Genomic DNA, 23,201 nt, shown 5'->3' on the forward strand with positions numbered 1-23,201 from the left:
TAAGACGCTATTGTTCTAGGCCTTTTCATGTGCTCAGAACCGAAAAGATCGACGTTACGCGATCGACAGGCATGCAGTACATCTGTGCAAAGCTTCATTGGATTTTCGCTGTCGTTTCAGTTTCGCGACGTGTCAGATTTTACTTTCCGAATAGCTCTCATAAATCTCTTCCCTTTTCAATAAACCTCTCTCCCAAAATTCGTAAGAGTCCTATTGCACATTTTGTGCTTGTATTCCATCTAAAACCAAATTGTTCTTCAGTCAGATTCTCCTCCATTGCCTTTTCTAGTCTTTTATCAATGGCTCTTGACATAACTTTGCTTTCATATGAAATCTGGGTAACTATCCTGTGCTCACTATATTTCTAGGTTCCTTGTTTCTTTGGTATGGCAATCCCTACTGTGCATAGCGTGTAGGCTTTCACGGCCGGCGTCTTTAGTAATTAAAACTTCCGGGCTAAGAGGCCGTGGTTCAATAGTAGAAATACTTCTCCCTGACGTTTCGTTGCCAGCTGCGTGCAACATCATCTGAGGTGAGTCTACGACTGGCTGCTAGGCCGTGGAGGTCCTGTTTATATAGAGCGCGTAGAGGGCGCCACCACTCGTCACGTGCTGTCAACAGTAAAACTATCAAACCCACCAAGAAGATTAGTGAATGCTTAAGATCGGCGAAAGATGCACGACACCCTTTAGCTACTTCTGGTGTGTATAAGATTCCGTGTAGTTGTGGGAAGGTTTACATTGGAACCACAAAAAGAAGTATCAATACTCGCCTAACTGAACATAAAAGGAACTGTCGACTGGGACACACGGACAAATCGACTGTAGCGGAACATGTTTTTCAAACGGTGACCATGAAATAAAATTTAGTGATACGAGCGTTCTAGCTAAGACATCGAATTATTATGCTCGTATGTATAGAGAGGCTGTACAGATTTTTAAACACCACAATAATTTTAACAGGAAAGAAGAAGGCTTGAAATTAGATAAGGTATGGCGATCGACTTTGTACCAAAGATGTGACAGTCGCTTACCTTCGATCGAGAGTAATGACGCCAGCCAGAGATAGTTTTACTGTTGACAGCACGTGACGAGTGGTGGCGCCCTCTACGCGCTCTATATAAACAGGACCTCCACGGCCTAGCAGCCAGTCGTAGACTCACCTCAGATGATGTTGCACGCAGCTGGCAACGAAACGTCAGGGAGAAGTATTTCTACTATTGGACCACGGCCTCTTAGCCCGGAAGTTTTAATTACTGATCATTACTGTTGTCAGCAAGTCCTCTGGTCATTCACCACTGTCATATATTTCTTACATCACCTCAATATTTCTCTTATTGCTTCTTGCATTTTAGTATGTCTCCTGGTGTTGTATCTGTACTACTCCTTTTTCTCTGCCTCATGATGACTGGGTGTTGTGTGATGTACTTAGATTAGTTAGGTTTAAGTAGTTCTAAGTTCTAGGGGACTGATGACCATAGCTGTTAAGTCCCATAGTGCTCAGAGCCATTTGAACCATTTGTACTACTGCTTTCCCATTATCCACTGTATCTATTTTCTACTTATTCCATTATGATCTTGGTCCTGTCTCGGTATCATTTACACTGTTCATGGATTCAAGTTCCATAGTTGTTGGTTTGTGATTAGTGTCAAATGGGTGTTTTAAGTAGTCTTCCCATCTCTGTAGGAAGTCCTCACGATTTTTATACACTATATTTTCGTCTTTACTGAGAATTTCTATAGTAGCACTTTTTTTGATCCCATGTTGTAGTCTTTACTCTGTTATACAGTAAAGCATATTTACCCTTCCTCTCCAATTCTTCAGTGAGTCACACTCCTTTTGTTTGCTATTTTTTCCTAGCCTGCTCTGTTTCTCTACACAGTTCGTTATCCAGCCTTCAGTACGTTTTTCTTGCATCTTCTTTATTTTTCAGTTTTCTTCTCACCTCCGAAATCATTTCCTGTGTAACCCACGGCATTTTTGTCCTTTTCCCGTTTACATATCTTATGCTTTTCTGTTCTTCTTTTATGATTCTATCTTTCATCATAAGTACTTCTTTTATGATTCCTTCTTTCAACATATTCCAGTACTCGTTGGCATTATCATGGGGTTCGATGTCTCGTAATGTGTTAATAAACGATTTGCAAAATTGTGAAATACATAGATGAGAATATACGTCAATTACACCAATGAATAAGGTCTTTTAGTCATTTGTCGTATGGCTAACATGCGAATCTTCATTATTTGCTTAAGATAAATAATATGGCTTCTAAGGGTGCATGTGGCATACGAACCGCGTATTGTCGACTCAGTAACTACTCAGCGTGGCGCGGCACGGCAATATTTCCTCGTTCAAGGCAATAAAAGCAGGACGAAAGGGTTGGGTAGCTTGACCAGTCTCCTCCTGACGTCACAAAGGCACGTCGGCAGCGCGTGATTCTGCTCGCCTTGTTTGTGTGCAACCTACAGTACCGTCCAGTCACTCGGGAGTGGTCCACTGCTGGTTGTACACAAACAAGGCGCGCACGAACACGTGGTGCCGACGTCCCTCTGTGACATCATGTAGAGACCGGTCAAACCGGTCAAACCTGTCGTCGTTCTTTTATTGCCTATTGCAAATAACAATTTTCCAGCAAAAATTTATGCTGAAAACAGATTATGTTTGCAACGATTATTATCTTATTTTCTCATTACTGGGTCCTAGAGAACCTAGTAATAGAAAAATAACGTAAAAAACACAACAAACAATCTATTTTTAGGCTTAAATTTTGTTAGAATTCTAATATTTAAAACATGATTTGCATTGCATAGAAATGAATAAAAGTACCCACTGGTGATCGCACAAATGAGCTTAACCAAGTTTGGGCATTTATAAATGACAATTGTCTGCACAATAGGTGGAACAGAATCCCTTTTATTCATAATGGTAATATTTAGTACCGTAATAAGTGATAAGACGAACGTTCTTTATGGTACAAATATTAGCCTGTGTTTTCCACCTTTGTTCGTAATGATTGATGTGGACACTATTTGTATAGCGACTGGTTAAAAGAACGAATACTCAGAGCGTAAACTGCATTCCTCATATGTCCACAGAAGAAACGGTCATTGTGTAGCTGAAGTTTGCGGATGACGTGTGACACCCTTTTGTCTCCTAGTGCATCCGCGGAGTAACTTCGCTTGAATCCGTTTTCTATCCTCCACACAGATACCTGTATGATAGAGCATCATCCTACTTTAAAAGAGGTTGGCTGTGTTTTTCCGCGAGCTGCGGCAAATCAATCAGATACAGATGGGTTAACGATTTTTTCCTTCGTTGTCACCATCAGGAGCAGGGTGGCAACAAGAAGGGTACTAGCCACCAGCAACCAGTAACATTGTCACAACCCATGTAACTAAGCCTAACCATTAGAGTTACAGGACAGCGCAAATAATGAGAAGTAGAAGAGGAAGATAATCAGGAACGACGTGTGATCGTACATACATCAAATAGTCATCCAGTGCACGTCATAGTGAGCAAATGCAGAAATGAAGGAGGTTATATTTGTTACTAGAGATTATGTCGAAGAAATTAAGCTAGAGTTGAGCAAACGATACTTGCATTCGAATGGACTCAAGTTTTCCAGATACATCGCAAAACTCGTTACAACTTCGAACCCGTTTGAACAATTGCGAGACATTTGACTCGCGCCACGCAAGTGCAACCGATGCACTAGAAACTACGAAACAGTCACAAGAACAAAGTGTAGCTCTGCTTAGAATATATCAGTTTCAGGACATACAGAAGGAAATGGTATTAAACTCTACCACTATATAAACTCCTGTTGTATTTTATCAAACTTGGAATAAGAATTTTCAATATTTACAGTTGTATAATCATTAACGATGATTTTTAAGTAAAGTTAACAGTTGTGCAACGTCGAAATACGATAGGGCCTTTCTACCTGTCAAGTCTACTTCTGTCCGCAGCTCGTGGTCGTGCGGTAGCGTTCTCGCTTCCCACGCCCGGGTTCCCGGGTTCGATTCCCGGCGGGGTCAGGGATTTTCTCTGCCTCGTGATGACTGGGTGTTGTGTTCTGTCCTTAGGTTAGCTAGGTTTAAGTAGTTCTAAGTTCTAGGGGAGTGATGACCATAGACGTTAAGTCCCATAGTGCTCAGAGCCATTTGAACCATGTCTACTTTTCGACACATCTTACTGCCTTGATTCTGAATCCAGTACAAAATTTTATTTGATAACAATATTTTACTAATTCAGTTGCAAAGCAACATTCGATCCCTAATCACAAATTGCAGTAACGAGTGATATTATTACCACCTTTTAAACGGTTTGAAAGCAAGATGGTAGCATTCCGATGAAACAAGGAAGAAAGGTTTTCAAGATGTAAATGCCTAATAAACGAAATAAATATTACTAAACTAATAGAAATTGCGATCGCGAAAATAACAGCGGCAAGACCTGTCGTGGAAAGACAGTGACGAAACAAAAATTCAAAACACCAAGAAGGAGTTGGGCGACATAAGCGAAAGTTGGTAGGCGTACTTCTATATCTGAAAGATGATGTCGATTCAAATTTCGCGCTAGTCGCGTAAGAGTGGCGCTGCTAGCGCCACTATGAGAATGTATATCAGATTTGCTTTAAATACACGGTGTAACAGTCGTAAGTGTTAGTTACCTTTGAAAATGGAAATGGTGAATTGTTGTTAGTCAGGAATGCCTTTAAGGTGACAAATGATGCGATATTGCAGAAAGATTCGGCACGAATGTAGCCACCGTACATGATCACTGGCAGCGGCGGTCGCGAGAATGTACGCTGGGCTCAGGACAGTCACATGGTACTACTGCGAGGGAAGACCATCGTGTTCGGTGTATGGCTCCGGCTCACTGTACTGCATGTGCAGCAGCAGTTCGCACCAAGTGATACAATGAACTGTTACAAATCGATTACTTCAAGCACAGCTCCTACCCAGACGCCCTGTAGCGCGCATTCTGCTGACCTCAAACCACCGCCATTTGCGCGGTAGTGTTAAGAGAGAGAGCTCGGTGGAGGCCAGGGTGGAGTTCTGTTGTGTTTCCTGACGAAAATTGGTTCTGCCTCGGTGCCACTGATGGCCGTGTGTTGGTCAGAAGGAGGCCAGTTGGCCTGCAGCCACCCTGTCTGTGTGCTACCCATACTGGACCTACACATGGAGCTATGGTCTGGGGTGTGATTTCGTATGACAGCAGGAGCACTCTCGTGCTTGTCCCATGAACCCTCACTGAAAATTTGGATGTCAGTTTGTACGACCTATTGCGCTGCCATGGATGAACCGGCATTCCAGGGGGTGTTTTCCAACAGGATAACGCTCGCCCGCTCACCACTGTTATAACCCAACATGATCTACACAGTGCCGGATTGTTGCCTTGGCTTGCTCAATCACGAGATCTGTTTCCAATGGAGCACATGTGGGTCATCATCGGACGACAACTCTATCGTCATCCACAAACATCATTACCCGTCCCTGTATTGACCTACCAAGTGAAACAGGCATGGAACTCCGTGCCACAAACTGATACCTGGCACCTATGAAACATAATGCATGCACGTCTGCATGCTTGCATTCAACATTCAGCCGATTACACCGGTTGTTAATGCACCAGCATTTCACATCCGCAATGGCATACCTCACCGTTACATTAACCTGTGATCTCGCAACCACAATTACTTAAATATTTTATTGAGACAAATGTATTTTCGAAATATCATAACTCTAGATTAATTATATTTTGGTGTTGTTATTTTGTTCGTTGGTGTAATACCAACAGACGTTACTGGAAGGCGGTCTTAGCGAGAACTCGAAAATTGAACTGAATCGTAATTGTGATATACTGTTAATTTATTAGTTGCTGTTGCGCCTTAGAAGGCACAGCAGTCCGTTTTTCCCTATTTTTCTTTTATTGTTAGTTTCGTGTTGTTAGAAGAGCCAACACCGTGTTACGAATGGAGGCCGAAATGCACGCGTTTTGGCTCACCCAGGCTGGCGTGAGGAGGGGAGAACTATACTGACGTGAGGTCTGGAACATGACAAGGAATGAGAATTCAGAAAGCGGACGTAATTAGTTTGATATTTAACTTTAATCCATTAATGATGAACGCCGCTCTTGAGGGTACATGATTCACAATATTATCTGTTCAGAATACATTCTTGAAGTAATTATGGTAACTGAATATGGCGCCTTGCTAGGTCGTAACAAATGACGTAGCTGAAGGCTATGCTAAACTGTCGTCTCTGCAAATGAGAGCGTATGTAGACAGTGAACCATCGTTAGCAGAGTCGGCTGTACAACTGGGGCGAGTGCTAGGGAGTCACCCTAGACTAGACCTGCCGTGTGGCGGCGCTCGGTCTGTAATCACTGATAGTGGCGACACGCGGGTCCGAACTAGGGGACCGCGGCCGATTTAAAGGAAACCACCTAGCAAGTGTGGCGTCTGGCGGTGACACCACAGTTGGAAGTTACAGTGCATTAATAGCCATAATAAACTTCGCTGAGATACTGCCGACAGAAGTCACTAGGTCGCGGAGCGATCGAAAGTTCGAGCAGAACCCGAGAAATCTCGAGGTGTGATGTAAAGTGCTCGAGCCATTCGAATCGTAAGCAGGCACAGTTCTGATAAAAGCTGGAGGTGAGGTAATACAAAAGAAACTTTCAAAATTATTTACGGAATGTTTACAGAGAACTGCAGGTCCTTGAAACTGGAAAAGTGCTCTAATTGTTATACTTGACAACAGAGAAGTCAAGAAATCCTCCTCAGAGAATTCCGTAGTTTACATTGCTCCTTCCTACGGACTCTTGACCGGGATACACTCACACGCCTTCGTTAAATACATAAACAAGGACGTACGGAACGCTAAAAAACAGAGAGACTGGCGCCAGACATGTAGCAGATGCAGTCTTACAATCCCCATTAACTCTTTCAAATATTGGAAAGCATGCCATCGACTCCAATAATACCACCCCTCTCCACCCGTTCGTCCACAGAAACCACCTGCACCTGACAACATGAGCAAAGCTGACCGCCTTGCAAACATTTTTCCCGACGTCTTTACAATTCCTGGCAAACCTCGTTTTGACTACTCACTGTTCCTACAATCCATGAAAGTGCAAATGCCACTCTCCCACCCTTGGCTCCCAACTTACATTACTCTGACAGCACTTCGCGGACAACATGAAATACACCAATCACAGCTCAAAATATAAAGCAAGCACTTCACAAAAAACGCAACACTTAACCTACAGTTAAGGCACATAAAACAATGTTCCCTCTCTTTTCTAAAAACCCTTGCTAACATATTACCACCCACCAGGTTACTACCCTGAGCTGTGGAAAACAGCAGAAATCTATTTTTCCTGAAACTGCACAAACCACCTACTGAGACTTCCTTTTATCACCCCATCAGCCTCGCATCAGTGTTCAGCGAAGTCTTTCAGTCAGCTCTCTCAAAATGCATCCATCACCTTAATCAACACTACTCCCTTCCTGTTAACCAATGTGTCTCCTGTCCCAGTTTCCCCTCTGATGACCATCTCGTGTAACAGCTGCGACGGAGTGGCACCACATCTGCACACACAAGTCACTTAATTCCCGTAAATTTCGGGGAGGGGGCGGATGAGCTTTGACTCCACTTTCAATCACATCTCACATGTGTTCCATCTGGTTGAGATCTGCAATATGGGGGGGCCAACACATCGACTGAACTCGCCACTGAGCTCCTTGAACCACTCCATCACACAGCTGGTCTTGTGACATGGCGCATTGTCTTATTAAAATATGCCACTGCCGTCGGAAACGTGACTGTCATGAAAGGGCGTACGTAGTCTGCAACCAGGGCACGATACTCCTTGGCCGACATGGTGCACTGTAAGAGCTCCACTGTAGTCATGGATGCCCACGTGAATGTTATTCAAAGCATAATGGAGCCGCCGCCAGTTTGTCTCCGTCCCCCAGTACAGGTGTCAAGCAGTTGTTCCCATGGAAGACGACGGATTCGCACCCTCCCGTCGGCATGATGAAGAAGGCAACTGGATTCATCAGACCGTGCAACGCTCTGTCGCTGCGCCAACGTCCAGTGCCAATGGCCACGTGACCTTTTCAATCGCAGTTGACGATGTCGTGGTGTTAACATTGGCACATGCATGGGTTGTCAGTTACGGAGACCCATCGTTAGGAGGGTTTGGTGCACTGTGTGTTCAGACACACTTTAATCTGCCCAGGATGAAAGACTGGTGTAAGTTCCGCAACAGTTTGCCGCCGTCCTGTTTTACCAGTCTCCTCAGCCTACGACGTCCGGCATCTGTAATGAGGAAAGGCCGTTCAATCCCACGACGTCCGGATTTGGTTTCACCTGGGCTTCGCCACGTATTGAAGACACTCAGACAGTCCTCCTCGAACACACTGCAAGTCGTGCAGTTTCCGAAATGCTCGTACCGAGCCTCCCAGGTATCACAATCTGCCCTCGGTTAACCCCAGATACACTCCTGGAAATGGAAAAAAGAACACATTGACACCGGTGTGTCAGACCCACCATACTTGCTCCGGACACTGCGAGAGGGCTGTACAAGCAATGATCACACGCACGGCACAGCGGACACACCAGGAACCGCGGTGTTGGCCGTCTAATGGCGCTAGCTGCGCAGCATTTGTGCACCGCCGCCGTCAGTGTCAGCCAGTTTGCCGTGGCAAACGGAGCTCCATCGCAGTCTTTAACACTGGTAGCATGCCGCGACAGCGTGGACGTGAACCGTATGTGCAGTTGACGGACTTTGAGCGAGGGCGTATAGTGGGCATGCGGGAGGCCGGGTGGACGTACCGCACGAATTGCTCAACACGTGGGGCGTGAGGTCTCCACAGTACATCGATGATGTCGCGAGTGGTCGGCGGAAGGTGCACGTGCCCGTCGACCTGGGACCGGACCGCAGCGACGCACGGATGCACGCCAAGACCGTAGGATCCTACGCAGTGCCGTAGGGGACCGCACCGCCACTTCCCAACAAATTAGGGACACTGTTGCTCCTGGGGTATCGGCGAGGACCATTCGCAACCGTCCCCATGAAGCTGGGCTACGGTCCCGCACACCGTTAGGACGTCTTCCACTCACGCCCCAACATCGTGCAGCCCGCCTCCAGTGGTGTCGCGACAGGCGTGAATGGATGGACGAATGGAGACGTGTCGTCTTCAGCGATGAGAGTCGCTTCTGCCTTGGTGCCAATGATGGTCGTATGCGTGTTTGGCGCCGGGCAGGTGAGCGCCACAATCAGGACTGCATACGACCGAGGCACACAGGGCCAACACACAGCATCATGGTGTGGGGAGCGATCTCCTACACTGGCCGTACACCTCTGGTGATCGTCGAGGGGACACTGAATAGTGCACGGTACATCCAAACCGTCATCGAACCCATCGTTCTACCATTCCTAGACCGGCAAGGGAACTTGCTGTTCCAACAGGACAATGCACGTCCGCATGTATCCCGTGCCACCCAACGTGCTCTAGAAGGTGTAAGTCAACTACCCTGGCCAGCAAGATCTCCGGATCTGTCCCCCATTGAGCATCTTTGGGACTGGATGAAGCGTCGTCTCACGCGGTCTGCACGTCCAGCACGAACGCTGGTCCAACTGAGGCGCCAGGTGGAAATGGCATGGCAAGCCGTTCCACAGGACTACATCCAGCATCTCTACAATCGTCTCCATGGGAGAATAGCAGCCTGCATTGCTGCGAAAGGTGGATTACACTGTACTAGTGCCGACATTGTGCATGCTCTGTTGCCTGTGTCTATGTGCCTGTGGTTCTGTCAGTGTGATCATGTGATGTATCTGACCCCAGGAATGTGTCAATAAAGTTTCCCCTTCCTGGGACAATGAATTCACGGTGTTCTTATTTCAATTTCCAGGAGTGTAGATCGCGCGCCTTCCCCATTCTACACAGCATGCTCGCTGGTACTACATGCACCGTGCGTGTGTCTGACTAGCAGTCATTCCTCGCCAGGTGACGCTGCTGTCGCCTGGACTGGTTTATATCGATAGTAGGTCGGTGGTCTATACAACAAAGAAGGTTAACACTTCAGATGTTAATGTAAACGCCAACAAACTTCATCTGCAAAATTTTCACCTTTTGATCGTATTTGTTTCGTGTTAATATTTTTACAGCGGAGCGCCATGTTTGTACCACTAGCAGCCCCTCTCACAGTCCCCAGCTCCCGCCTGTATGGGGCGAAGGGGATGCAAAACAAATAACAAAAAAGGTTAACAAACGGCGACAATAAAAAACTATAGATCTGTTTGCATTGCCGTCGTAATGTGAAACGTATTCATCATAAGTCCAGAAAGAAAGCCGTGTACGCTGCAGACTCCTTGACTTGCGCCATCGGGTGGTGGATTTCGGGGTTCCGCTTAATAGGTCAGGAGTCCACTACACACAGGAGGCGGCTACACGGGTAGCGGGGGCTGTGTGGAAGGGACTGGTCTTTTTTTTAGGATAGAGAGTCTCAGCGAACCTCAGAAAAGGCGTCCGTCTAAAAGGGTGCAGGTAAAACACAGTAAGGTAGTTGTAGAAGCGACCGGTAGTGTGGTTGCAAATTGTCGTGGCTGTATTGGGAAAGAACCAGAGCTGCAGGTCCTCATAGAAAGCACCGAGACTCAAATAGTTGTAGGTACAGAACGTTGGCAAAAGCCGGAAATAAGCTCAGCAGAAATTTTTTCTAACGATCTAACAGTCTTCAGAAAGGATAGATTAAATACAATTGGTGGTGGAGTATTTACTGCTCTCAGAAGTAGTTTGCCTTGTAGTGAAATTGAAGTGGATAGTTTCTGACAATCGGACTAAACTATTAATTGGATCGCTCTACCGACCCCCCGGCTCAGAAGACAAAGGTGCTGAACGGTTCAAAGAAAACCTGAGTCTCATTTCAAACAGGTACAATCATACTCGATGGTGACTTCACCTACCCTCGATTTGCTGGAAAAATTATACGTTTAAAGCCGGTGGCAGGCATAAAAGTCATCCGAAATTGTACCGAATGCTTTCTCAGAAAATTATTTTGAGCAATTAGATCATGAGCCCACTCGATGCGTGAATGGTTGTGAAAGCATACTTGACCTCTTGGCAACAAATAATCTTGGACAAATAGGGAGTATCAAGACTGAAAAACGCAAAATCCCAAAGATTTGCAAAGTTTTTCAGAAGTTCGCAATAAAGCGCTTGTTTCAATGTGAGATGCTTTTAATAATTTCCACAACGAATCTCTGTCTCGGAATCTGGCAGAAAACCCGAAGAGATTCTGGTCATACATAAAGCAAACCAGTGGCAAGACGAAATCAATACCTTCACTGCGCGATAACAGCGGTGAAGTCTCTGATGACAGCGCCACTAAAGCAGAGTTATTAAACACGGTTTTCCGATACTCCTTCACCAAAGAAGACGAAGTAAATACGCCTGAATTCCAATCAAGAACAACTGCCAACATGAGAAACATGGAAGCACTTATCCTCGGTGCAGCAAAGCAGCTTAAATCACTTAATAAAGGCAAGGCCTCCGTTCCAGATTGTATACCAGTCAGGTTCCTTTCAGAGTATGTTGATACAATATCTACATATTTAGCAATTATATACAACCTCTCGCTCATAGAAAGTCCTTACCTAAAGACTTCAAAATTGCTCAAGTCACACTAATGCCCAAAAAGAGAAATAGGAGTAATCCGGTGAATTACAGGCCCATATCACTAACGTCGATTTACAATAGGATTTTGGAACATATACTGCGTTCGAACTTTACGAAGTACCTCGAAGAAAACAATTTATTGACACATAGTCAGCACGGATTCAGAAAATATTCTTCTTGAGAAACACAACTAGCTCTTTATACTCATCAAGTAATGAGTGCTATCGACAGGAGATGTCAAATTGCCGGCCAGTGTGGCCGAGCGGTTCTAGGCGCTTCAGTCTGGACCGTGCGACCGCTACGGTCGCAGATTCGAATCCTGCTTCGGACATGGATGTGTGTGATGTCCTTAGGTTAGTTAGGTTAAGTTCTAGGAGACTGATGACCTCAGATGTTAACTCTCATAGTGCTAAGAGCCATTTGAACCAGATATCAAATTGATCCCATATTTTTAGATTTCCAAAAGGCTTTTGGCGCCGTTCCTCACAAGCTCGTTCTAACTAAACTCCGTGCCTATGGAATATCGCCTCAGTTGTGCTACTGGATTCGTCATTTCCTGTCAGAAAGGTCACAGTTCGTAGTAATAGACGGATAGACATCGAGGAAAACAGAAGTAATATCCGGCGTTAACCAAAGCAGTGTTATGGGCCCTCTATTCCTCTTGATCTATATTGACGACATAGGAGACAATCTGAGTAGCCGTCTTAGATTGTTTGCAGATGATACTGTCATTTACCGTCTTGTAAAGTCATCAGATGACCAAAAGGAATTTCAAAATTATTTAGATATCTGTATGGTGAGAAAAGTGGAATTTGACAGTGAATAAAGAAAAATGTGAAGTCATTCACATGATTACTAAAAGAAATCCGCTAAATTCCGGTTACACGATGTCACAGAAGTCTTAAGGATGTAAATTCAACTAAATATTTTGGGATTATAACTGCAAATAACGTAAACTGGAACGATCAGTAAATGATGTTTTGGGTAGAGCAAACCAAAGACTGCGATTCTTTGGCAGAACACTTAGAATGTGCTACAGGTACACTTACGCCACGCTTGTCCGCCCTATTCTGGATACTGCTGTGCGGTGTGGGATCCGCATGAGGTGGGACTGACGGGTGACACTGAAAAAGTTCAAAGAAGGGCAGAAATTTGCAGAAAAGGGGAGATAGTGCCACAGATACGGTACGTGAATTGGAACAGCAATAATTAAATCAAAGGAATTTTTCGTTGCGACGGAATCTTATGAAATTTCAATCAACAGTTTTCTCCTCCGATTGCGAAAACATTCTGTTGAGACCGAAGTGTGTACTCTTTGTAAACAAAGTAGTTATCAAGACGAAGCTTCAGTTGTTCCTGAAATTGAAAATTTGAAATGAAAATTTGTTGCCATTTTAATTAGGTCTGTGAGACATGGATATACATGAAAAAAAAAAAAAAATTAACCCCTGCTTAGCGAGCAATCGTGAGATGCTCACTGGGAATTATTGAAGTCGTATGAACAGACGGAATGAGAGACGTCGTTACGACTGTAATGAAAATAAACGGTGGATGGAACAATCAGGTGGGCTAATGAATGGTGGATGGATAGAGCAAGTTCCTTCCTGGATTCCAAGAAACAAGGACAGACCGAGATGACGACCGCTTGGAAGGTGATTGATGACGTAGGGCAGGTATGAACAGCATGAAGGAGTATCACTGAAGGTCGTAAGGCATGGAAAAGTCTGAAGGGGTTATTTATCTATAATTTGGTGTCAGACGGCTACCAGGATATTCATGACGACAATTATGGTGAAGTATTACAGTTTGGCTGCCATTATAAAATGTCTGTAATTTACTTGTATTGGTCCTGGCGAAATCTTTTACTGATTCATGGTTGTAACTATCCTGGTATCAATGTGGACGCTGTAGACCAGGAACGCTCGATACAATTTGAAACGTAACTCGTCCCAACGGGGGACATGTTTCCAGTCATCAACAGTCCAGTGTCGGTGCTGACGGGCCTAGGTGAGGTGTAAAGCTTTGTGTCGTGCAGTCATCAAAGGAACACGAGTGGGCCTTCGGCTTCGAAAGGCCATATGCTTCGTTGGATGGTTCACACGCTGACACTCGTTTATGGCTCAGCAGTGAAATTTGAAATAATTTGCTGAAGGGTTTCACTTCTGGCACGTTGAACGATTCTCTTCCGTCAGCATGGTCTCGGGCATCTTGCACGGTTAGCACGTCTCTCCTCCCGCCGTGGGAGGTTCTAGTCCTCCCTCGGGCAAGTGTGTGTGTGTGTTATCCCTAGCGTATGTTGGTTTAAGTTACATTAAGTAGTGTGTAAGCCTATGGACGAATGAAGTCAGCAGTTTGGTCCCATAGGAACATACCTCAAATTTCCGTCGTTGGTCCCGTTCTTGCAGGATCTTTTTCCGGCGGCAGCGAGGTGGGAGATTTGATGTTTTACCGGATTCCTGACATTCATGGTACACTCATGAAATGGTTGTACGGGAAAATTCCCACTTCAGCGCTAACTCGGAGGCTCTGTGTCCCATCGCTCGTGCGCCGAATATAAAACCATCTTAAAACTCACTTAAATCTTGATAACCTACCATTATAGCAACAGTAAGCGACCTAACAACTGCGCCAGATACTTATATAGGCATTGCCAATTCCAGCGCCGTATTCTGCCTGTTTACATCTCTCTGTATTTGAGTACACTTGCCTACATCAGTTTCTTTGGCGCTTCACTGTATAACGTCTCCCTACTCTTTGATTCGATGGTGTGCTAGTATATAAGAGATATTGAGAGCTCTCATCCGTCTCCTCTGTGATTCCCTTTCATTTTTGAAGTTTTTTTTCTTTTTAAAAGATTTTTTTCTTTTTAAAGGTTTACGATGATAGATCTCTGGACTGCCTTTTTTTGAGAAAACAGTCCCTGGACCTGTAAACTTTCTTTATACCAGGAACAAACAGCGAAGGATAAACTGCGTTTACACCACGATTCTGACATAGTGAACAAAAATCGTGCCGACCAAACAAACCATAGCAAATGCTGAAAGAAAGTGTTACATTGCACTGCGAAATGAAATGTCGTGCTGTACCTAGAAGGACGGAAGAAAGATGGCATTACCGAGTGTTGCCGAGAAAGTCCGAGCCACGCACCGCTTGCAGGCAGCACATTGTGCACGCTTGAAGTCTTGCACGCCGTGGCCGACCCTGTTGTAGGCAACAGGCAACAGAGTATTTGAATGCTTAATCTGGAATTATGAGCACTACGCTGCTAGACGAACTGGCAAACATGCATGTATGAAGAGCAGCTTCAATCTAGATCAGCTTACGGCTCTCCAGATGTGACGTTCGTGACACGCGTTCCCATGTCGTCATTATTTCTTTGTCTGTGACTGCAGCACGATACAAGATAAAAACTGGTTCTGCGGGTGCTGTTGCAGGCGGCTCGTGACTGTCCAGTGACCAGTGCGCGGAGTGTTAGCCGGCTTTCCGGACCTGCGGTAGGTGTGTTGGCAGCCCCTGTGCTGTGTCTGCTGGCGGCAGAGGCAGCCAGTACCGCCGACCTCCTTCCGCCGGCACCGTCTGGCCGGCTCGAGAGCTGCGGCTCGCTGCCTGTCATATCCAGGCCCGCATTCTGCGAGTGCTGCGGACAGCGTCGGAATGTGAGCCGTGCGTCGCCTGCTGCCTGCTGACTGCTGATGGCCGATAGTTGGCTGACACGCGTCAGAACTTACAGGACGCTAAGCCAGCCAGCTGGCGGGGGTTCCCCACAGAAAGCAGCCGCTTCGAGTCAGCCAAATGAAAAACGGTCAGTTCACCAGATAGCGTCTCATTAAAAGATTTTATTTATTTATTTATACGTGTGCAGAACATAACATATTATGCATAATATACACAGGGTGTTACAAAAAGGTACGGCCAAACTTTCAGGAAACATTCCTCACACACAAAGAAAGAAAATATGTTATGTGGACATGTGTCCGGAAACGCTTACTTTCCATGTTAGAGCTTATTTTACTACTTCTCTTCGAATCACATTAATCATGGAATGGAAACATACAGCAACAGAGCGTACCAGCGTGACTTCAAACACTTTGTTACAGGAAACGTTCAAAATGTCCTCAGTTAGCGAGGATACATGCATCCACCCTCCGTCACATGGAATCCCTGATGCGCTGATGCAGCCCTGGAGAATGGCGTATTGTATCACAGCCGTCCACAATAGGAGCACGAAGAGTCTCTACATTTGGTACCGGGGTTGCGTAGACATGAGCTTTCAAATGCCCCCATAAATAAAAGTCAAGAGGGTTGAGGTCAGGAGAGCGTGGAGGCTATGGAATGGGTCCGCCTCTACCAATCTATCGGACACCGAATCTGTTGTTGAGAAGCGTACGAACACTTCGACTGAAATGTGCAAGAGCTCCATCGTACATGAACTACATATTGTGTCGTACTTGTAAAGGCACATGTTCTAGCAGCACAGGTAGAGTATCCCGTGTGAAATCATGATAACGTGCTCCATTGAGCGTAGGTGGAAGAAACTGAAATGAGCTCTAACATGGAAATTGTCCACATAACATCTTTTCTTTATTTGTGTGTGAGGAATCTTTCCTGAAAGTTTGGCCGGACCTTTTTGTAACACCCAGTATTCATCAAAAAAAGTTTTGCATCACTTCGGTTGCGAGAGTTCCGGAACCTGTACAGAAAACTGGAACCGAGATCAACATAAACATAATTTCCGCCCTTTTTATTGCTCATGAAAACCACACATTGCATGTTGTACCACCATACGGTGAGACCTTCAGAGGTGGTGGTCCAGACTGCTATACACACCGGTACCTCTAATACCCCGTAGCACGTACTCTTGCATTAATGCATGCCTATATTCGTCGTGGCATACTATTCACAAGTTCATCAAGGCACTGTTGGTCCAGATTGTCCCATTCCTCAACGGCGAGTCGGCGTTGATCTCTCAGAGTGGTTGGTGGGTCACGTCATCCATAAATAACCTTTTTCAATCTATCCCAGACATCTTCGATAGGGTTCATGTCTGGAGAACATGTTGGCCACTGTAGTCGAGCGATGTCGTTATCCTGAAAGAAATCATTCACAAGATGTGCACGATGGGGGTACGAGTTGTCGTCCACGAAGACGAATGCCTTGCCAATATGCTGCCGATATGGCTGCACTATCAGCTGGAGGATGGCATTAATGTCTCTTACATCCGTTAAGGCGCCTTCCATGGCCACCAGCAACGTACGTCAGTCCCACATAATGACATCCAGAAACAGCTGGGAACCTCCACCTTGCTGCACTCGCTGGACAGTGTGTCTAAGACGTTCAGCCTGTCCGGGTAGCCTCCAAACACGTCTCCGGCGATTGTCCGATTGAAGGTATGTGCGACACTCATCGGTGAAGAGAACGTAATGCCAATCCTGAGCGGTCCATTTGGCATGTTGATAAGCCAACCTGTACCGGACTGCATGGTGTCGTGGTTGCAAAGATGGACCTCGCCCCAGACTCCGGAGTGAAGTTGCGCAACGTGCGGCCGGTTGCGCACAGTTTGAGTCGTAACACGATGTTCTGTGGCTGCAAGCAAAGCATTATTTAAAAAGGTGGCGTTGCTTCAGGGTTCCTCCGAGCCATAATCTGTAGCTAGAGGTCATCCCACTGCAGCAGAAGCCCTTGGGCAGCCTGAGCAAGGCATGTCATCGACAGTTCCTGTCTCTCTGTATTTCGTACATGACCGAACAACATCGCTTTGGTTCACTCCAAGACGCCCTTGTTGAGAGCCCTTCCTGGCACAAAGTAACAATGTGGACGCGATCGAACCTCGATATTGACAGTCTAGGCGTGTCTGAACTACAAACAACACGAGCCGTATACCTCCTTCCTGGTGGAATGACTGGAACTGATCGGCTGTTGGACCCCCTCCGGCTAACACGCGCTGCTCATGTATGGTTGTTTGCATCTTTGAGTGGGTATAGTGACATCTCTGAACGGTCAAAGGGACTGTGTCTGTGATACAATATCCACAGTCAACGTCTATCTTCAGGAGTTCTGGGAACCGAGGTGATGCAAAACATATATATGATTACGAAGTATATGTGCACATTTATATTCCATGTGCTGCCCAGAGTTCCACTGCACGGACTGCCTTACTATTGGCGGCAACCGATTCCGCTGCACGGACTGCCTTACCATTGGCGGCAACCAGATCGTCCGTGGATGCCGGTTTTCATAGATTCCTGCTGTTGAGTAGTTGCTGGTGATCTTGAGGTTCACCGCACTCACACAGTTCGTCCCCTGAGACGTATCCTCTCTTCTGCGTGTTCACCTTACACTGAGATACTCCAGTTCTCAGTGTATTGAGGATCTTCCATGTCTCGTATGCGAGGTGATGTCTTGCAGCGAGTTCTTCTTAGGGGTTGTCCCAATATTTATTTAACGATGAGCTATGCAAAAGTAGTATACTATGGTTTGCAGGTATTATCTGAATTGGTTGCGTTGTCTGAAGAAAACTTTTTTCGATTTAAGTCTTGGTGGTTGATGTTCTCTTCCAAACATTGGGTGTCTTTGGTACGTCTTCTGCTTCTTTCTTTCTATTTCAGTTGCCGTTCTCCTTCGAATGTCTGGAGGTGTTATTCCCACGAGGTGGCAGATTTTGTTAACAGGGGTTGTCCGCAAGCAGCCGGTTACAATTCGTCCTGTTTCATTTAGGGCAATATTTACCTGTTTGCCATGGCTGGAGTTCTGTCATACAGGTGCATATTTAGCAGCGGAGAAGCACAAAGGAAGGGCAGATGTGTGGAGGACGTGTGGATGTGCTCCCCAGTTGTTGCCGGTCAGCTTCTTAATAATGTTATTCCTAGCACAGACGTTCATTTTTGTATTTGTGCAGTAGTCTTTGAAGGTGACAGAACGGTCCAGCTTTACTCCGTGGTATTTTGGGGTGTCACAGTGGGTTAACTGTTGACCTCTCCAGGTTATTCTGTCTCCTCCGAGCCTCTCTGTTCCGTAAGTGAAATGCACACACTTTGAAGGCTTTGGCTTCAGTTAGTTGCTATCACAATAGTCAGATGGTGCCTTAAACCTGTAGTGTGTTTTCGTCCTACCTCCTCAAAAGTTCTACGTTGCACAGCAAGTGCTGTCTCATCTGCGTAAATGAACGATATTATAAGAGTAATGGTGGTCATCTAGAGCACAAGGTTTGGACAGAAATATGGAAACACCAAAAATACGACACACTACCGTGACTAGTACGGTGTAGGAAACCCGTTGGCATTCAAAACTGGTTCGAATCGTCTCGCAGTGAGTAAATCCAGGCCCTATATGGTTTTCCAGAGAATTTTATACCATTATTTCTACAAAATAGTGTTAAGTATAGGTAACGATGGTAGAGGTGCATAGCAATCACGCATCCTTCTCTCCAGACTAGACCACAAAGGTTCAGTAATAACGATATCTGCTGACTGTGGTGGCCTGGCAAAAAGCGACAATTCATCCTCGTGTTCACAAGACCAGTACCGGACCATGTAAGCTGCGTTAACAGGGTCCCGTCATCTTGGAACAGAGCATCACAATTGGGAAAAAAACACTATACCACGAGATGGACCTGATCAGCCAAAATGGTCACATAATGCTTGGCATAAGGCGGCCTTGCAGAGTAACAATGGGACTATGGTACACCACGGTGCGGCAGCCCAAATAATCACCGAACCCTCACCACGTTTCATTCTTGGGACACCAACTTGACCATAAGTTGGAAAAAGTGTACAAGAAGACTCATCCGACCAAATACTTTTCTTCCATTGCTCCGTAGTCCAGGTTTTATGGTTTCGGCAAAACATTCCCCTGTTATGGGGATTTGCACAACTGATGAGTGGTTTTGGAATATTCTAGCTAGCCGTGCAATTCCGTGCTTATGGAGCTCCGTGTTGTTTTGGTGCTGACAGGGTTCGCAAGAGTGACATTCTGTTCTGCAGCGACTCTTACAACTGACTTCCTCTTATTTTTCGTCACAATTCTCTCCAATGATCGTCTGTCACGATCACTCATCGCACACTTACGTCCGCGTTCTGTTTAGTTAAATATGGAACTAAAGGAATGGTATAGAATACCTTCCGCAAGTCGTCAACCTAGTCTCTGTTGTCTACTTCCCTCTGCATCTGTAGGACGAACAGACGGAGCTAAGTTTTATAAGGTATCTTTTTGCGGAGTCAATATTTATTTTTACAGAAGACAGGTTCGTTCGCGAAAAATCTCATGCTACGAAAACATGAACCATATTCTGCAGCAGACGCCAGCAATATGCAACTATAATTGTTCGAATAGGTCCACTACCTTTCTTCAGAACGGAAATAACCTGCTGGATTCCTTCAGTAGCTTGGTACTCTTCGTTGCTCCAGGGACCTACGGTAACTACTGATAGAAGAGATTAAGGTCTTCCACATACAGCTTACGGAATGCTGAAGGTATGTTAAAGTGTCGAGTTTGCTTTCCTCTGCTCAGTGATTTTCTTTTCCGTGATCGTTTGTCTCATCCTTCAAATACATTGTCATCTTTTGTCTGAATTGACAGATATCGCAGTTGGTGGTGGATGACGTAAGCCAGAACATTGTAAACTAGTGCTGACAGAAACTTCTGCCCACATTTTCTCATTCATTTTATTGTTGTTGGAAACAGGGGACACATAAAGTTGTGCGTGTTAAGTTACGTGCAGTGCCACATTCCTACGAAACTTTCTTCGAGTATCCACACAGAAAACGGTACTACAAACAGCTGAAAGTTTCTTGTTCTTCTGTTGATGTCAACTATGCAGTTTATTATTTTTTTCGTCATCTCCAGGCACGAAAAAGCTTACAAGAAATTCATGGCCCGTAAACTATTCGAAAGGGTCGGCTTAATTTAACTGATAACTCAACCGCATTTGACCCAAAAGAGTATGATGAAAGTGAAGGCCCTTAAGCCCACAAAGAGGAAAAGGAAACGGGTATGTATGTATATTGTAAATTTCATCGTTAGAAATAAGCAGTACCTGAATACAATAAAGGCTGTAGGAAAAGTTACTTCCTGATAGCTAGGCTGCGCCTCGAAATCCTGTATTAACTTTCATGAAGTGAATGTGAAATGCCAATCAACTGGATGGGCAAATTATTCTGTTGCCTCGCTTGGTCCTTCTCAGCATGAGAAGCATAGCGTACCGTGCACAGGTCATCCTCTCTAGACGAACCATCAAAAACAGCTACAATATAAAGGCGCTATAGTACAAGTATCATACGCAGACAACTGCACTTAACACGCAACAATCGCAATGAGTCGTAAACGGCCATAAATGAGAGTCATAGGAGAAAAGTCTTATAACGCGTGCTGAATGACTCTTCTCAAGCCGTTAGACGTCATATGAACCGTCGGGAATGATTTGATTTGTTGCAAATGCTCTCACATAATTACAGACTCACACTTCACAATTTCTGACAGTAAATCGAAGTTTGAGATCGTGGCTTCAGTTTACGTTGACAATAATGTCTGTAAGCTAAAGCGTGTTCACTGGTTTGCTCTAAAATCCTCCAAAGTGAACTAATGGGTATCCAGTTGATGGAAACTTAGGTTAGCAATATGAAGGTAAAACACACCCTGACCCACTGAAAGTAATTAAGTTATGAAGTACGTTGTTCTAAAGGTTAAGCGAATGTGAGTTCGGAACAGAGTCAGCTGTGTCCCCATTAAGGTTAATCACGTGAACAAGGCCAGGTCCCTTACACAGAATATTGCTATAGCGTTATCTTGTTACAAGCCGTCTATACTGAATCGTGTTTTGACTTGGAAACTTTAGTTTCCGGCTGAAGCTGTTCTGATGCGGACGGCTTACACTGAAGCTTTCTTCCGGTGCACCATTACACACAAATGTGACAAATGGGTAGGGGGTGGTGTATTGTTACAGGATGCAGCCTCTACCGCACACGATCACCAGGGTTGCGGAGTACAACTGTAGGCTTAGTGCTTTCAAAATTTCTACAAACAGGTGGTAACAGACAATTCTGTCTGTTCAGTTACAAGTCCAGAAATCATTATCTGCCACGTCAAGCAACTAATAAGCAGTTATATACAAGAAGAATAGGCTTATAATGCGAACCTAGATCGCACAATAATAATAAAGCTTGCGAAACAAGGCTAAAACAGTGTTTCATTTCGGTAACGCAGCGTACAATGTTTTGCCAACAACCTACAGCTGAATCAATTAAATGTAATAATTTAATGCTGCAGCGTGAAGAGGTAGTTATAGACAAAGTCTTTGTGTTGATTCAGTGGAGATATACGACGGTATTAGCTGAGATAGTTGAATGCAACTCACGAGAGGCAAACGTTCGTGTCCAACTTCCCTCCCGGACCAGTTTTGACTACCTACAGAGGAAGTTCGTTTCGGCACGCTGGCGAGTGAGAAGTTTCATTCAGGAACTCAAAAACATTTGTAAAATAGAAAAAGCAAAACCGTTGGTGGAACCCCTCCCTCTCATACGCCTGCACCAAGGCACATTTTCTGGTCAAAAGTATCCGGATACCTATTGTTGTTGTTGTTGTTGTGGTCTTCTGTCCTGAGACTGGTTTGATGCAGCTCTCCATGCTACTCTATCCTGTTCAAGCTTCTTCATCTCCCAGTACTTACTGCAACCTACATCCTTCTGAATCTGCTTGTGTATCCATCTCTTGGTCTCCCTTTATGATTTTTACCCTGCACGCTGGATGTGTGTGTTGTCCTTAGGTTAGTCAGGTTTAAGTAGTTTTAAGACTAGGGGACTGATTACCTCAAATATTAAGTCCCATAGTGCTCAGAGCCATTTGAACCAGCCTATTGCAAATCAACGTTGGTGATATGGGCCTCTGGGTTACTCCTGCTTCCCTTTCTCGGTATTGGTGTGACTTGAGCAATTTTCCAGTCTTTAGGTATGATTCTTTCTGTGAGCGAGTTGTTGTTAAACCACTTTGTAATTACATTATCAACAGCCGAACTGGACAGCATTAGAAGTGTCGATATATGCCTGATAGATATGTTACTCACGGACATCCAGTGACTAGTCCACGTTCGAAGTCTCCAAGCTTTCCTGATAGAACAATTCTACATCTAAATCTACATCTACATCCATACTCCGCAAGCCACCTGACGGTGTGTGGCGGAGGGCAGCTTGAGTACCTCTATCGGTTCTCCCTTCTATTCCAGTCTCGTATTGTTCGTCTAAAGAAGGATTGTCGGTATGCTTCTGTCTGAGCTCTAATCTCTCTGATTTTATCCTCATGATCTCTTCGCGAGATATACGTAGGAGGGAGCAATATACTGCTTGACTCTTCGGTGAAGGTATGTTCTCGAAACTTCAACAAAAGTCCGTTCCGAGCTACTGAGCGTCTCTCCTGCAGAGTCTTCCACTGGAGTTTATCTATCATCCCTATCTATTGTTACTCTTTCTCTGTTGACAACAAAATACTCTCCGCCCCCTTTTATAATGGCGGTTCCGACAG

At 45.1% G+C, this 23,201-nt stretch overlaps 1 protein-coding gene across 1 annotated transcript in view; it reads right to left on the reverse strand.

Moving 5' to 3' along the window:
* The window catches only part of LOC126334996 (sodium-independent sulfate anion transporter-like), a 159,566-nt gene that overhangs the window by 57,006 nt on the left and 79,359 nt on the right, over positions 1 to 23,201 (reverse strand). The window lies entirely within an intron of this gene.

The sequence above is a fragment of the Schistocerca gregaria genome, chromosome 2, assembly GCF_023897955.1.
Source record: "Schistocerca gregaria isolate iqSchGreg1 chromosome 2, iqSchGreg1.2, whole genome shotgun sequence".
NCBI lineage: Eukaryota > Metazoa > Arthropoda > Insecta > Orthoptera > Acrididae > Schistocerca > Schistocerca gregaria.